This window comes from Oncorhynchus tshawytscha, linkage group LG26 (assembly GCF_018296145.1).
Source record: "Oncorhynchus tshawytscha isolate Ot180627B linkage group LG26, Otsh_v2.0, whole genome shotgun sequence".
Classification (NCBI taxonomy): domain Eukaryota; kingdom Metazoa; phylum Chordata; class Actinopteri; order Salmoniformes; family Salmonidae; genus Oncorhynchus; species Oncorhynchus tshawytscha.
In genome coordinates this window covers 23,870,999-23,884,591 of record NC_056454.1, presented here as the reverse complement: position 1 = coordinate 23,884,591, position 13,593 = coordinate 23,870,999, and the positions used below count along the sequence as shown (strand labels likewise).

Genomic DNA, 13,593 nt, shown 5'->3' with positions numbered 1-13,593 from the left:
TAAAGAGCAGCAGTAAAATAACAATAACTTGACTATATACAGGGGGATACCGGTGCAGAGTCAATGAGAGGGGGCACTGGTTAGTTGAGGTAATTTGTACATGTAAGTAGAGTTATTAAAGTGACTGCTTAGATGACAACAGAGAGTGACAGTGGTATGAAAGAGAGGGGGGGGGGCAATGCAAATAGTCTGGGTAGCCATTTGATTAGGTGTTCAGCAGTCTTATGGGTTGGGGGTAGAAGATGTTTAGAAGCCTCTTGGACCTAGACTTGGCACTGCGGTACCGCTTGCCGTGCGGTAGCAGAGAGAACAGTCTATGACTAGGGTGGCTGGAGTCTTTGACAATTTTTAGAGCCTTCCTCTGGCACCGCCTGGTATAGGGGTCTTGGATGGCAGGAAGCTTGGCCCCAGTGACGTATTGGGCCGTTCGCACTACCCTCTGTAGAGGCCGAGCATTTGCCATACCAGGCAGTGATGCAACCAGGATGCTCTCGATGGTGCAGCTGTAGAACCTTTTGAGGATCTGAGAACCCATGATAAATATTTTCAGTCTCCTGAGGGGGAATAGGTTTTGTCGTGCCCTCTTCATGACTCTTGGTATGCTTGGACCATGTTAGTTTGTTGTTGATGTGGACACCAAGTAACTTGAAGCTCTCAACCTGCTCCACTGCAGCCCCGTTGATGAGAATGGGGGCGTGCTTGGTCCTCTTTCCTGTAGTCCACAATTATATCCGTTGTCTTGATCATGTTGAGGGAGAGGTTGTTGTCCTGGCACCACACGGCCAGGTCTCTGACCTCCTCCCTATAGGGTGTTTTGTCAGTGATCAAGCCTACCACCGTTGTGTCACCAGCAAACTTGATGTTGGAGTCGTGCCTGGCTGTGCAGTCATGAGTGAACAGGGAGTACAAGAGGGGACTGAACACACACCCCTGAGGGTCCAATGTGTTGAGGATGAGCGTGGCGGATGTGTTGTTAACCAGTTGCGACGAGCAAACCCGTATCCGGGAGCGTAATCATAGCCTCAAACGCATTAGCATAACGCAACGGACATAAATACCCCTAGAAACTTTTCATGAAAATCGCAAATGAAATGAAATAAATTCAAACACAAGCTTAGCCTTTTGTTAACAACACTGTCATTTCAAAATATGCGTTACAGCCAACGCTAGACAAGCATTTGTGTAAGTTTATCATGGCATAATGCTATGCTAGGCTCTGCTGGCAGCAGGCAACATTTTCACGAAAATAAGAAAAGCAACCAAATGAAATAATTTACCTTTGAAGAACTTTGGATGCTTTCACTCAGGAGACTCCCAGTTAGATAGCAAATGTTCCTTTTTTCCAAAAATATTATTTTTGTAGGTGAAAAGGCTCCCGTTTCTTCACCATGCTTGGCTGAAAAATGCTACAACTATAACTTTAACTTTTTTCAAAATTAGCTACATAATATCGACAGAAACACGGCAAACGTTGTTTAGGATCCATCCTCAAGGTGTTTTTAACATATATTCGATAATATATCCGTCGAGGCAGTTGGTTTCTCATAAGAAGCGATTGGAAAAATGGCTACCTCAGTATTTTACGCAAGGTTTTCTGCGGGAGACACCATGTGACCACATGCCATATATGGTCCCTTACGGCCATTCTTCAAGGGAAAATGCCTAAAAAGACGTCACAATGCTGTAGACACCTTGGGGAAAACGTAAGCTCATTCGTAGCTCATTCACAGCCATATAAGGAGTCATTGGCATGAGGCGGTTTCAAAAAATGCGGCACTTCCTGGTTGGATTTTTATCTGGGTTTCGCCTGTAACATCAGTTCTGTGGCACTCACAGACAATATCTTTTGCAGTTTTGGAAACGTCAGAGTGTCTTCTTTCCAAAGCTGTCAATTATATGCATAGTAGAGCATCTTTTCGTAACAAAATATCTTGTTTAAAACGGGAACGTTTTTCATCCAAAAATTAAAATAGCGCCCCCTGAAGCCAACTGGTTAACTACACTTACCACCTGAGGGCGGCCCATCACCCCCAGGAAGTCCAGGATGCAGTTACAGAAGCTGTTTAGTTCCAGGGTCCTTAGCTTATTGATGAGCTTTGAGGGCACTATCGTGTTGAACGCTGAGCTGTAGTCAATGAATAGCATTCTCACATAGGTGTTCCTTTTGTCCAGGTGGGAAAGGGCAGTGTGGAGTGCAATAGAGATTGCATCATCTGTGGATCAGTTAGGGCGGTATACAAATTGGAGTGGGTCTAGGGTTTCTGGGTGTTGATGTGAGCCATGACCACCAGCCTTTCAAAGCACTTCATGGCTACAGACATGAGTGCTACGGGTCGGTAGTCATTTAGGCATGTTACCTTAGTGTTCTTGGGCACAGGCACTATGGTGGTCTGCTTAAAACATGTTGGTATTACAGGGAGAGGTTGAAAATGTCAGTGAAGACACTTGCCAGTTGGTCAACTTATGCTCACAGTACATGTCCTGGTAATCCGTCTGGCCCTGCAACCTTGTGAATGTTGACTTGTTTAAAGGTCTTACTCACATCAGCTGTGGAGAGCGTGATCACACAGTCTTCTGGAACAGCTGGTGCTCTCGTGTGTTTCAGTGTTTGCTTCGAAGCGAGGATAAAAGTAGTTTAGCTCGTCTGGTAGGCTCGTGTCACTGGGCAGTTCTCGGCTGTGCTTCCCTTTTTGTAGTCTGTAATGGTTTGCAAGCCCTGCCACATCCGACTAGATTCAGAGCCAGTGTAGTAAGATTCGATCTCAGTCCGCTTTGCCCTTTTTATGTTTCGTCGGAGGGCATAGCGGGATTTCTAAAAAGCTTCCAGGTTAGAGTCCTGCTAATTGAAAGCGGAAGCTCTAGCCTTTAGCTCAGTGCGGATGTTCCCTGTAATCCATGGCTTCTGGTTGGGGTATGTACATACGGTCACTGTGGGGACGACGTCATCGATGCACTTACTGATGAAGCCAATGACTGATGTGGTGTACTCCTCAATGCCATTCCAGTCTGTGCTAGCAAAACAGTCCTGTAGTTTATCTGACCACTTTTCTATTGCTCTAGTCACTGCTGCTTGCTGCTTTAATTTTTGCTTTAAGAAGGAATCAGGAGGATTAGAATTATAGTCAGATTTGCCAATTGGAGGGCGAGGCAGAGCTTTGTATGCGTCTCGGTGTAAAGGTGGTCCAGAGTATTTTTCCCTCTGGTTGCACATTTAACATCCTGATAGAAATTTGGTAAAACGGATTTAAGTTTCCCTGCGTTAAAAGTCCCCGGCTGCTAGGAGTGCCACCTCTGGGTAAGCGTTTTCTTGTTTGCTTATGGTGGAACACAGCTAATTCAATGCTGTCTTAGTGCCAGGCTCTGACTGTGGTGGTATGTAAACAACTTCGGAAATGTAGATGGTGGTAGATAGTGTGGTCTACAGCTTATTATGAGATACTCTTCCTCAGGCGAGCAATAGCTTGAGACTTCCTTAGATATCGTGCACCAGCTGTTATTTACAAAAATACATAGTCCGCCACACCTCGTCTTACCAGACGCTGCTGTTCTGTCCTGCCGTTACAGCGTTTAACCAGCCAGCTGTATGTTGGTAGTGTCGTCATTCAGCCAGGACCCTGTGAAGCATAAGATATTCTAGTTTTGAATGTCCCGTTGGTAGTTTAATCTTCTGTGTAGGTCATCTATTTTAATCTCCAAAGATTGCATGTTTACTAGCAGAATGGAAGGAAGTGGAGGTTTATTCGATCGCCTACGAATTCTCAGAAGGCAGCCTGCCCTCTGGCCCCTTTTTCTCTGCCTCTTCTTCACGCAAATCACGGGGATCTGGGCCAGTTCCAGAGAAAGCAGCATATTGTTCACGTCAGGCTCGTTCAAGGAAAAACGGATTCTGCCAGTCTGTGGTGAGTAATCGCAGTCCTGATGTCCAGAAGTTATTTTCGGTCATATGAGACGGTAGCGGCAACATTATTTACAAAATAAGCAAAAAAATAAGTTACAAACAACACAAATAAACAAACAGAAAAATTGGTTGTGTGTGTGCGCATGTGTATGGGGTATGATACCGCAACATTTTATAGACCCCCAGCTGTCTGATAAGAGGGTTACAAAAACACAGCCTCTTGGTTAGTGTGAGATCGAGCTCACACGTAAACAACACTGCAGCCTAAACTGGACGGACTGAGGTTGGGTGTATGTAAGTCTCCAGGAATAGTATTATTTGTTGCCAGGAGGTGAATGCTGATTTTAGGTGATTCCAGGTCATAGATTAGCAACCGTAGTTTGTCGGTGTTAGTAAGAGCAGGAATTTTACTGCAGTAGAAACCCTTTTATATTTTGGATTGAAAAAACGCTTTCAGTGTAAAGTTAAACTACTGAAACAAGATATAAATCAATTATCTTTTCACATATTACTTAAAAAATATATATATATTCTTTGAGAACTAACAATCACCAAAATAAAAGCTAGACTGTCAGGGGAATTGAAAATTCCCAAAACAAATAATTTAACAGTATTGATATTGTTATTAAGTTCGGGCAAAATAACAGAGCATTAGCCATGGCAAAATGCACAGAATTGCAGGAAATTCTTTAAAACTGTATAAATGTTTCTCGGCTCAATGGAGAAATTTGGGGAATTGCAGGAATTTGGCCTAAAAATGCCACGCCCACCCCCCTTTTTTATCCAGAAAAAAACCTGGTAAGAGGAAAGCAAACATTTTGATTGGATGAATCTTCCTTCCTGATTAGAAGGAATATTAGACTGATTATACCACATACATTTAGAAACATTGAGTTGTACGTGGGTGCCAACTGTCCCAATCAGTTCCATTCACTCCCATTCAATGGGAGGTCCCTCTTCCTTATGCTGGTATACTTCCTCAAGATTCTTAGGAATGATGACATCACAGTCTAATCTCTCTTGGTACCATCCCACTCTGTTGTTGACATGAGGTTATCTAGACTCCGAACAAGGTCTTACTGTCTCCCAGATTAGGTCTATTAACTGTCTCTGTCTCGGACAAACCCCCTGTGACTCCCCTCTGATGCCCTGTAATCTCACTGCACGTCAACTCCTACCTCCCAGTTTAGACCAGTGTGGGTGGGGAAAACCCCTGATGATGGTCCCAGCTCTAAAATGGTTATGAATAGACCTGGATAAGGACTACAACGTTCCAAACCTCTGTTACCTTCTCTATGAATGATAAAGAACAACGAGCAACGAACAGTCAGCAAGAGTTAACGTTCAACACTGGTGATATCGCTGATTCCATGCAGTGACGATTTTGTTACTCATTTTATAGCTTAAGCCAGAATAGCTACAGTAGATTTTTTTATTGTTTCGGGGGGAACCTGCCTCAGCCACCACAGATGGGTAGCAGTTACCTGAATGATCCGTGGCAGTTATTTTGTGCCGAAACACTGTCCACATGGCAGCTATCAGTGCAGGATGCTTTGTGCCTCAATGGCTGCCCAGTTGTCCTGCCGATGATATCAGGTTACAGGGTAAAGAGTTCAGGGCATTACAGAGTGAGTGGGGCTATGCAGGCCATTGTAGTCACCATGTATCAGCACAATGGTCCTGCCAATTATTTCAACCAAAAGCCTGGGACAGTGATGGATACTTTGGCTACCTATCTGACCTGACAAGATCAGATAGGTAGCAATATAGAATCGCTACACTTTGCCCTCTGATTGGCTAGGTGGATTTCCGGCCATGTTGGCAATGGAGGTTTCAAGACAATTACATTGGAACGAATGAGCTTACCTTTGGCGAAAAAAAATCCTCCCAAAACCAAAGGTTTCTCTATACTTTAGATGCAGTTGATGGCCTGTAGATAGGCTGGTGTTTGTACTACAACAAAGAGCGATTGCGTGCAACAGTAAGTGCTATGGTAAGTTCATTAGCTCAGGATCACTGTCTGTCCACCCGCTGAACTCTTTATTCCCATTTTGAAGACGAATTGAACATTATTAACCTACAGTACATTGTCTACTACGGTGTAACCTTTAACTGTTAACCCGGAGTCTAATGGATGGACTGATTCCTCATGAATATACAGTAGCTCACCACCTTGTTTGGAATTTCAGGTCCTTTTCTGAACTGGTTAGGAGAAATAATTATGAGAACATATAGAACTACCATTTTGGTGACTCGTAAGAGTCCGTGTCACAACAGGATCCATATCCACAAGGGAAAGTGAAGGGTGGAAGCTCCCAGCTTTGCACACACAGAGGATTTTGTCTGCCGCCTCTCGGCCCATCATCTCCTAGACCACTTGTTCCATAATCACTCCCATGTCTGACTGTGTGTGTGTCTGAGACTTGCACAAACATGCATGCATGTGGCTGTACATGCATGTGTCTATGTAGCCTACATGATGTGATGTACGCTGAGTGTACAAAACATTAAGAACACCTTCCTAATATTGAGTTGCACCCCACATTTTGCCCACGAAACAGCCTCAATATTTCAGGGCATGGACTCTACAAGGTGTCGAAAGCATTCCACAGGGATGCTGGCCCATGTTGACTCCAATGCTTCCAACAGTTGTCAAATTTGCTGGATGTCCTTTTGGGTGGTGGACCATTCTTGATACACACAGGAAACTGTTGTGTGAAAAACCCAGCAGCGTTGCAGTTCTTGCCTACTACCATACCCCGTTCAAAGGCACTTCAATATTTTGTCTTGCCCATTTGAACCCCATGAATGGCACACACACAATCTATATCTCAATTGTCTTGAGGCTTAAAAATCCTTCTTGAACCTGTCTCCTCCCCTTCATCTACACTGATTGAAGTGGATTTAACAAGTGACATCAATAAGGGATCAGAGCTTTCACCTGGATTCACCTGGTCACTGGACCATGCTGTGCCCATGTCATGGAAAGAGCAGGTGTTTTTAATGTGTAGCCTGTACAATATGATGACCAGTAGGACCTACCCAGGTTGTGTATTATTAATGTATGCGGTATCACTGGAATCTATCCTGCTTGACCTTAGCTAAGGTGAGGTTCCTTCAATTTAGACTCCGGCCGCACAGTGCCTAATTCCCTGATGATGATTCATTTTAAACGCTCTAAATCCTTCCCATCCAGAAGATGTTTTATAAATGGAGGATTTCATTGGGCCGTGAAAAAACATGACTCGACCAGCCTCTTTGACACAACTTGTGCTAAAGCACAACCAGATCTAGCTATGTCATTATGGTTAAACTCAGTGTTTCCTAGTCCATGTCTAATGGCCCTATGAACTATGATTGATTAAAGCAGCACTGACCTGATCAAATCATAAACCTGAACATTACCCTCAGGTAAAGATTTAGAGAGCTAGCTATCTGTTAGTTCTACTAAGACTGAAAATATAGGCCTCAGCCAGTTCCAGCCTTGAGTAGAGTTTCATTTTGACCAGGACTGTCTGGTACCTTGCACTTACAGCCATCTCTCTCTGCAGATGGCCTCTCTTCCCTCCCCATTTCCCATCTCTCTCTGCGGAGGGCCTCTCTTCCCTCCCCCCTTTGCCCCTTTCCCTCTCTTCCCTCCCCTTTCCCATCTCTCTCTGCGGATGGCCTCTCTCTGCGGATGCCTCTCTTCCCTCCCCCCTTTCCCGTCTCTCTCTGCGGATGGCCTCTCTTCCCTCCCCCTTTCCGTCTCTCTGCGTCCTCTCTTCCCTCCCCCTTTCCCATCTCTCTCTGCGGATGGCCTCTCTTCCCTCCCCCTTTCCCGTCTCTCTCTGCGGATGGCCTCTCTTCCCTCCCCCTTTCCCGTCTCTCTCTGCGGATGGCCTCTCTTCCCTCCCCCTTTCCCGTCTCTCTCTGCGGATGGCCTCTCTTCCCTCTCCCCTTTCCCGTCTCTCTCTGCGGATGGCCTCTCTTCCCTCCCCCTTTCCCGTCTCTCTCTGCGGATGGCCTCTCTTCCCTCCCCCTTTCCCGTCTCTCTCTGCGGATGGCCTCTTCCCTCCCCCTTTCCCGTCTCTCTCTCGTCCGCGTTTCCCTCGCACTAAGCACCAATCCCAGTATTACACCAGTAACGTCTTAACAAGCTGCTCTAAAGGGCTTAGCCAACAAGATTAGGGAGCAAAAAAAAATCTCTCTCAATGGGCCATCTGCCTACCTGTGGCCGCGAGCTGTTCTTCAGCACCACACCTTCCTCAGCCCACGGAGGAAAGGAGACCATCACTTTATTTTTCCTAGCCACTCTGCTTCTACACCTGCATTGCTTGCTGTTTTGGGTTTTAGGCTGGGTTTCTGTGCAGCACTTTGAGATATCAGCTGATCTAAGAAGGGCTTTATAAATAAATGTGATTTGACTTTATCTAATCACTTCATAATTATTGGTGAGGGACTGATGCGTTTGCTGGATTTTGAACTATGCAATCTCGTAAGGAGGGACTAATACCATTTTTCAACCCCTCTGAGTTAAAACTACTACGGATTTAAGATGTCGGACTCTTTATTGAAATGTATTTTGTGTACACTTCCGTTCATTTTAGCGTTCGCACTTTTGGGAATAAGAACAGGTATGTATTTATGTAGGTAGGTAGGACTAATAAATAATCAATCTACACATCAATCTACTGCAATTTCAGATGGAGTTGTTGTCCAATGTTATCTGTTTAATGTTTTACCACAGATGCTGCATCTGGAGAAGGACCTATTCTTCCTGATGGACAGGATCTTTTTTTCAAAACAGTTGTCATTTCACCCATTCTATCAGTTCCTCAAAGCATAGTTCATTCACCTGTCCTCAAGGTTTCAAACAAGGACCATGGAGCTACACACCGGCAGAAGCGCAATGTCCTTTTCCCCAGCGGGGTCAAACTCTGCGGGCAGGAGAGTGTGCAACAAGCCATCGCAAATCATCTCAGCTACTTTCACCTTCGAGGTGAGTTATTTAGATTGCTGGGTAATGGCATAATATTCACTACATTACAACCACCACTCACTGACCTGTATGGATAATGCTGGAGATAGAAGTAGCCCGTAAGCACAGATCTGGAATCCGTTTACCCTTCCCAAATTGTAACCTCGACCATTGGGGGGGAGAAAGACAACGAACTTAAGATAAGTGTCTAGGCTTAACTTCACACTTTATCCGATAGGCTCTATACTGTATAGTGCAGTGTGCTTATCCTTTTTAGATGTATGGTTGTGTGTGTCTCTTGCCTCTAGCCAGGGATTTAAACGTGGGCAGTTGCAACACAAGCCAGCGGTGGGAGAGGCCAACACATACTGTAACATCTATGGGCCGACGTGAGTTCTCGGTCCTCCCAGTCCCTCAGTTCCAAGTCTTTAGTCTTATAATGGCTTTTAGAACAATCATTATTTAACCCTCCCGTCGCTCCTCTTATCAAAGACCTTCACCTGATGGAGTAGTGCTTGAAGTGCTGCAGATATCATGACATCTGTTGGAGGATTGGTGCTTGCCCACAGACCTATGGCCAGTTGTGCATTTACCTCCAGATTCGCTTGGGCTACTGACTGTAGGTATTAGCTGATCCCAGATCTACACATGTGGAACCTTCTGGCAACCCTTACCCAGACTTTACAGTAGGTCTATATCCTTTACTTACCCAGCCCTAGAAATGTGAGGTGTGTGTCAACTGCATTGAGATATTTGGGTCTCAACCTATATGCCCTCTCCAGCATCAGATATTCAGCAACATCTGCTCTACTTTAGATTAATTTCCTGGCGATCAGTAAGTCACTCTGTAAGTCAAGATAAGCCCATTTAGAGCACCTGTACTGCACTTGGAGAGACAGGGAGGGGGAGAGAGAGTGACTCCTGAGAAGGATGTTGGGCGTGAGAAGACCGGTTAAAAGTCTAACGCTCAGAACATGTGTCCAGCCACTCAGGAGAGAGAGACAGAGGCTTAAGGTTCTGAGAGGGAGGAGCTTTGAAGAATCTGTGGGCCTGTTAGTGGCTCATCTGTGATGAGTGTGCAGGACAGCTCTGCATGTGACTCCAGTCTGGTGGGCTACTGAGACACTGACCTGACTTGGCTGGACCTGACCTGACCTGACCTGGACTGGACCTGGCTGGACCTGGGCTGGACCTGGCTGGACCTGGACTGGACCTGGCTGGACCTGGACTGACCTGGCTGGACCTGACCTCTGGCTGGACCTGACCTGGCTGGACCTGACCTGGCTGGACCTGACCTGATCTGGCTGGACCTGACCTGATCTGGCTGGACCTGACCTGATCTGGCTGGACCTGACCTGACCTGGCTGGACCTGACCTGACCTGGCTGGACCTGACCTAATCTGGCTGGACCTGACCTGATCTGGCTGGACCTGACCTGATCTGGCTGGACCTGACCTGATCTGGCTGGACCTGACCTGACCTGGCTGGACCTGACCTGACCTGATCTGGCTGGACCTGACCTGACCTGGCTGGACCTGATCTGGCTGGACCTGACCTGATCTGGCTGGACCTGACCTGATCTGGCTGGACCTGACCTGACCTGGCTGGACCTGATCTGGCTGGACCTGACCTGACCTGGCTGGACCTGACCTGGCTGGACCTGACCTGGCTGGACCTGACCTGGCTGGACATGACCTGGCTGGACCTGACCTGACCTGGCTGGACCTGACCTGACCTGACTGGACCTGGCTGGATCTGACCTGACTGGACCTGACCTGGCTGGACCTGACCGGATCTGACCTGGCTGGATCTGACCTGGCTGGACCTGACCTGGCTGGACCTGACCTGACCTGGCTGGACCCTGGCTGGACCTGACCTGGCTGGATCTGACCTGGCTGGACCTGACCTGGCTGGACCTGACCTGACCTGCTGGACCCTGACCTGGCTGGATCTGACCTGGCTGGACCTGACCTGACCTGACCTGACCTGGCTGGATCTGACCTGACTGGACCTGACCTGGCTGGACCTGACTGGATCTGACCTGGCTGGATCTGACCTGACTGGACCTGACCTGGCTGGATCTGACCTGACTGGACCTGACCTGGCTGGACCTGGCTGGATCTGACCTGGCTGGACCTGACCTGGCTGGACCTGACCTGGCTGGACCTGACCTGGCTGGATCTGACCTGGCTGGACCTGGCTGGACATGACCTGACCCTGGCTGGATCTGACCTGGCTGGACTGACCTGGCTGGATCTGACCTGGCTGGACCTGACCTGGCTGGACCTGACCTGGCTGGATCTGACCTGGCTGGATCTGACCTGGCTGGACCTGACCTGGCTGGACCTGACCTCACCTGGACCTGGCTGGTTCTGACCTGTCTGGATCTGACCTGACCTGGGACCTGGCTGGGATCTGACCTGACTGGACCTGGCTGGATCTGACCTGGCTGGACCTGGCTAGACCTGACCTGGCTGGACCTGACCTGACTGGACCTGGCTAGACCTGACCTGGCTGGATCTGACCTGACGGGACCTGGCTAGACCTGACCTGGCTGGATCTGACCTGACTGGACCTGGCCTGACTGGACCTGGCTAGACCTGACCTGGCTGGATCTGACCTGACTGGACCTGACCTGGACTGGACCTGGCTGGACCTGACCTGACAGGACCTGACCTGACTGGACTTCATTAGAGGGTTGCTAATCCTTGAGTTTCCCGATGAATAGTAAAGCTATTCCAGGACCTTCTCTAAACTATCCTTTATGAAAATGTATATATATATTTTTTTACTTGAATGAGATTGGTTCAATTTGGAAATCAAGACGTTAGTTTCAGCCCAGCACTTACTAAAGCACCTGATTTAAACATCTGCTCATGAAGACCTTCTTCCAGATGGGCTGGAACAAATCCCTTCCCGGTGCTCTTTAGACCAGGGCCGTGGTTGGTGATTGTCTAGATAGGTGAGCACAATGGTTGTTGAGATGGTACTGTATTATGTAGGTGCAGGGTCCCATGTAGATGCAGTTGATAAAGTTGAATTGAGAGGAGAACAGTTTTTTTTTTCACCTTTATTTCACCAGGTAGGCTAGTTGAGAACACCTTTATTTCACCAGGTAGGCTAGTTGAGAACACCTTTATTTCACCAGGTAGGCTAGTTGAGAACACCTTTATTTCACCAGGTAGGCTAGTTGAGAACACCTTTATTTCACCAGGTAGGCTAGTTGAGAACACCTTTATTTCACCAGGTAGGCTAGTTGAGAACAAGTTCTCATTTGCAACTGCAACCTGGCCAAGATAAAGCATAGCAATGTGAACAGACAACAACACAGAGTTACACATGGAGTAAACAATTAACAAGTTAATAACACAGTAGAAAAAAAATAGTCTATATACATTGTGTGCAAAAGGCATGAGGAGGTAGGCGAATAATTATAATTTTACAGATTAACACTGGAGTGATAAATGATCAGATGGTCATGTGCAAGTAGAGATACTGGTGTGCAAAAGAGCAGAAAAGTAAAAAAATATAAACAGTATGGGGATGAGGTAGGTAAAATTGGGTGGGCTATTTACCGATAGACTATGTACAGCTGCAGCGATCGATTAGCTGCTCAGATAGCAGATGTTTGAAGTTGGTGAGGGAGATAAAAGTTTCCAATTTCAGCTTGGGACGGTGTTAAGGGACAGTGTTAAGGGACAGTGTTAAGGGACAGTGTTAAGGGACAGCGTTAAGGGAGATACTGTGCCGTAGGAACTCATCTGTAACCATATTAACCTATGGGGTTGGGAGATGTTTTGGCTCCAGGGAGCAGAACAGTGAGGGTCGAGTAGTTAGCTACAGGTCATTGTGTTGGTGACCTGTTTCCCCCCCATTTATTTCACCTTTATTTAACCAGGTAGGCCAGTTGAGCACAAGTTCTCCTTGTACTCTCCTGTAAGCTGACTTACAGTATGGAAAGGGGTTACATCACAGGTTTGGCAGTGGCATGACATTGGAGAGTGATACTGAGGTCAGGCATACAGGTACACAACATGCTAAACATGGAATCAAATGACTCTGACCTGGCCGGGCGTATGTACTGTACCACACTTAAATCTACAATGTGATCCACACATGAGCTAAGATGCTAGCTAAGATTTACCTCAGGGGGTCACAGCTATAGAACTGGAGGGCCACAGCCTATGGTGGTTTTCCTACCTGCTCCTTGTCATCCTTAGAGAAAGTTTTCTACCAGGTGAATGGGTTCTTTCACCAATCAGTGACATTAGTGTGTGTGTGTTTTAGTGTGTCAGGAGACGGTGTGGGAAGCCTTCAAGATTTTCTGGGACCGCCTCCCAAACCAGGAGGAGTACCAGACCTGGATGAGGCGGTGCCTGGACGGCACGACCACCGCTCTGGAGATGGGCAACAACTTCAGCCAATCAGAGGAGCACCTGGCTCTGGTTGAGAGTGTGAGTGGGCTGTTTTTGAAAGCGGAGGGGGGTAGTGGGTGCATAGCAGATCTGAGTCTTTTCAGTCTCCATGAAAGTACCATCATCATGTATATCTACTACCTGTACATCACCATTCATCCAAACAGTCATAGTTTCCAGCTGCTTTTTGTTTTTTAAAAAATGTTATTTTGTGTGTATCTAACAATTATATTCCTGCTTCAGTTATTACTGTATTTGCTCCTGTAACATTTCTGTCTTCCATCCGATTTCAGAGAATGTCAGTGACGGGGTTAAAAAGG

At 46.8% G+C, this 13,593-nt stretch overlaps 1 long non-coding RNA gene across 1 annotated transcript; it reads left to right on the top strand.

Annotated features, from left to right (window-relative positions):
• The first annotated feature begins 7,948 nt into the window (after positions 1 to 7,948).
• LOC112225394 lies at positions 7,949 to 13,592 on the top strand. Its single transcript, XR_002949594.2, has 4 exons — positions 7,949 to 8,514; positions 8,628 to 8,879; positions 13,146 to 13,312; positions 13,567 to 13,592. It is a non-coding gene; the product is annotated as an uncharacterized LOC112225394 (long non-coding RNA).
• The last annotated feature ends 1 nt before the right edge of the window (position 13,593 follows it).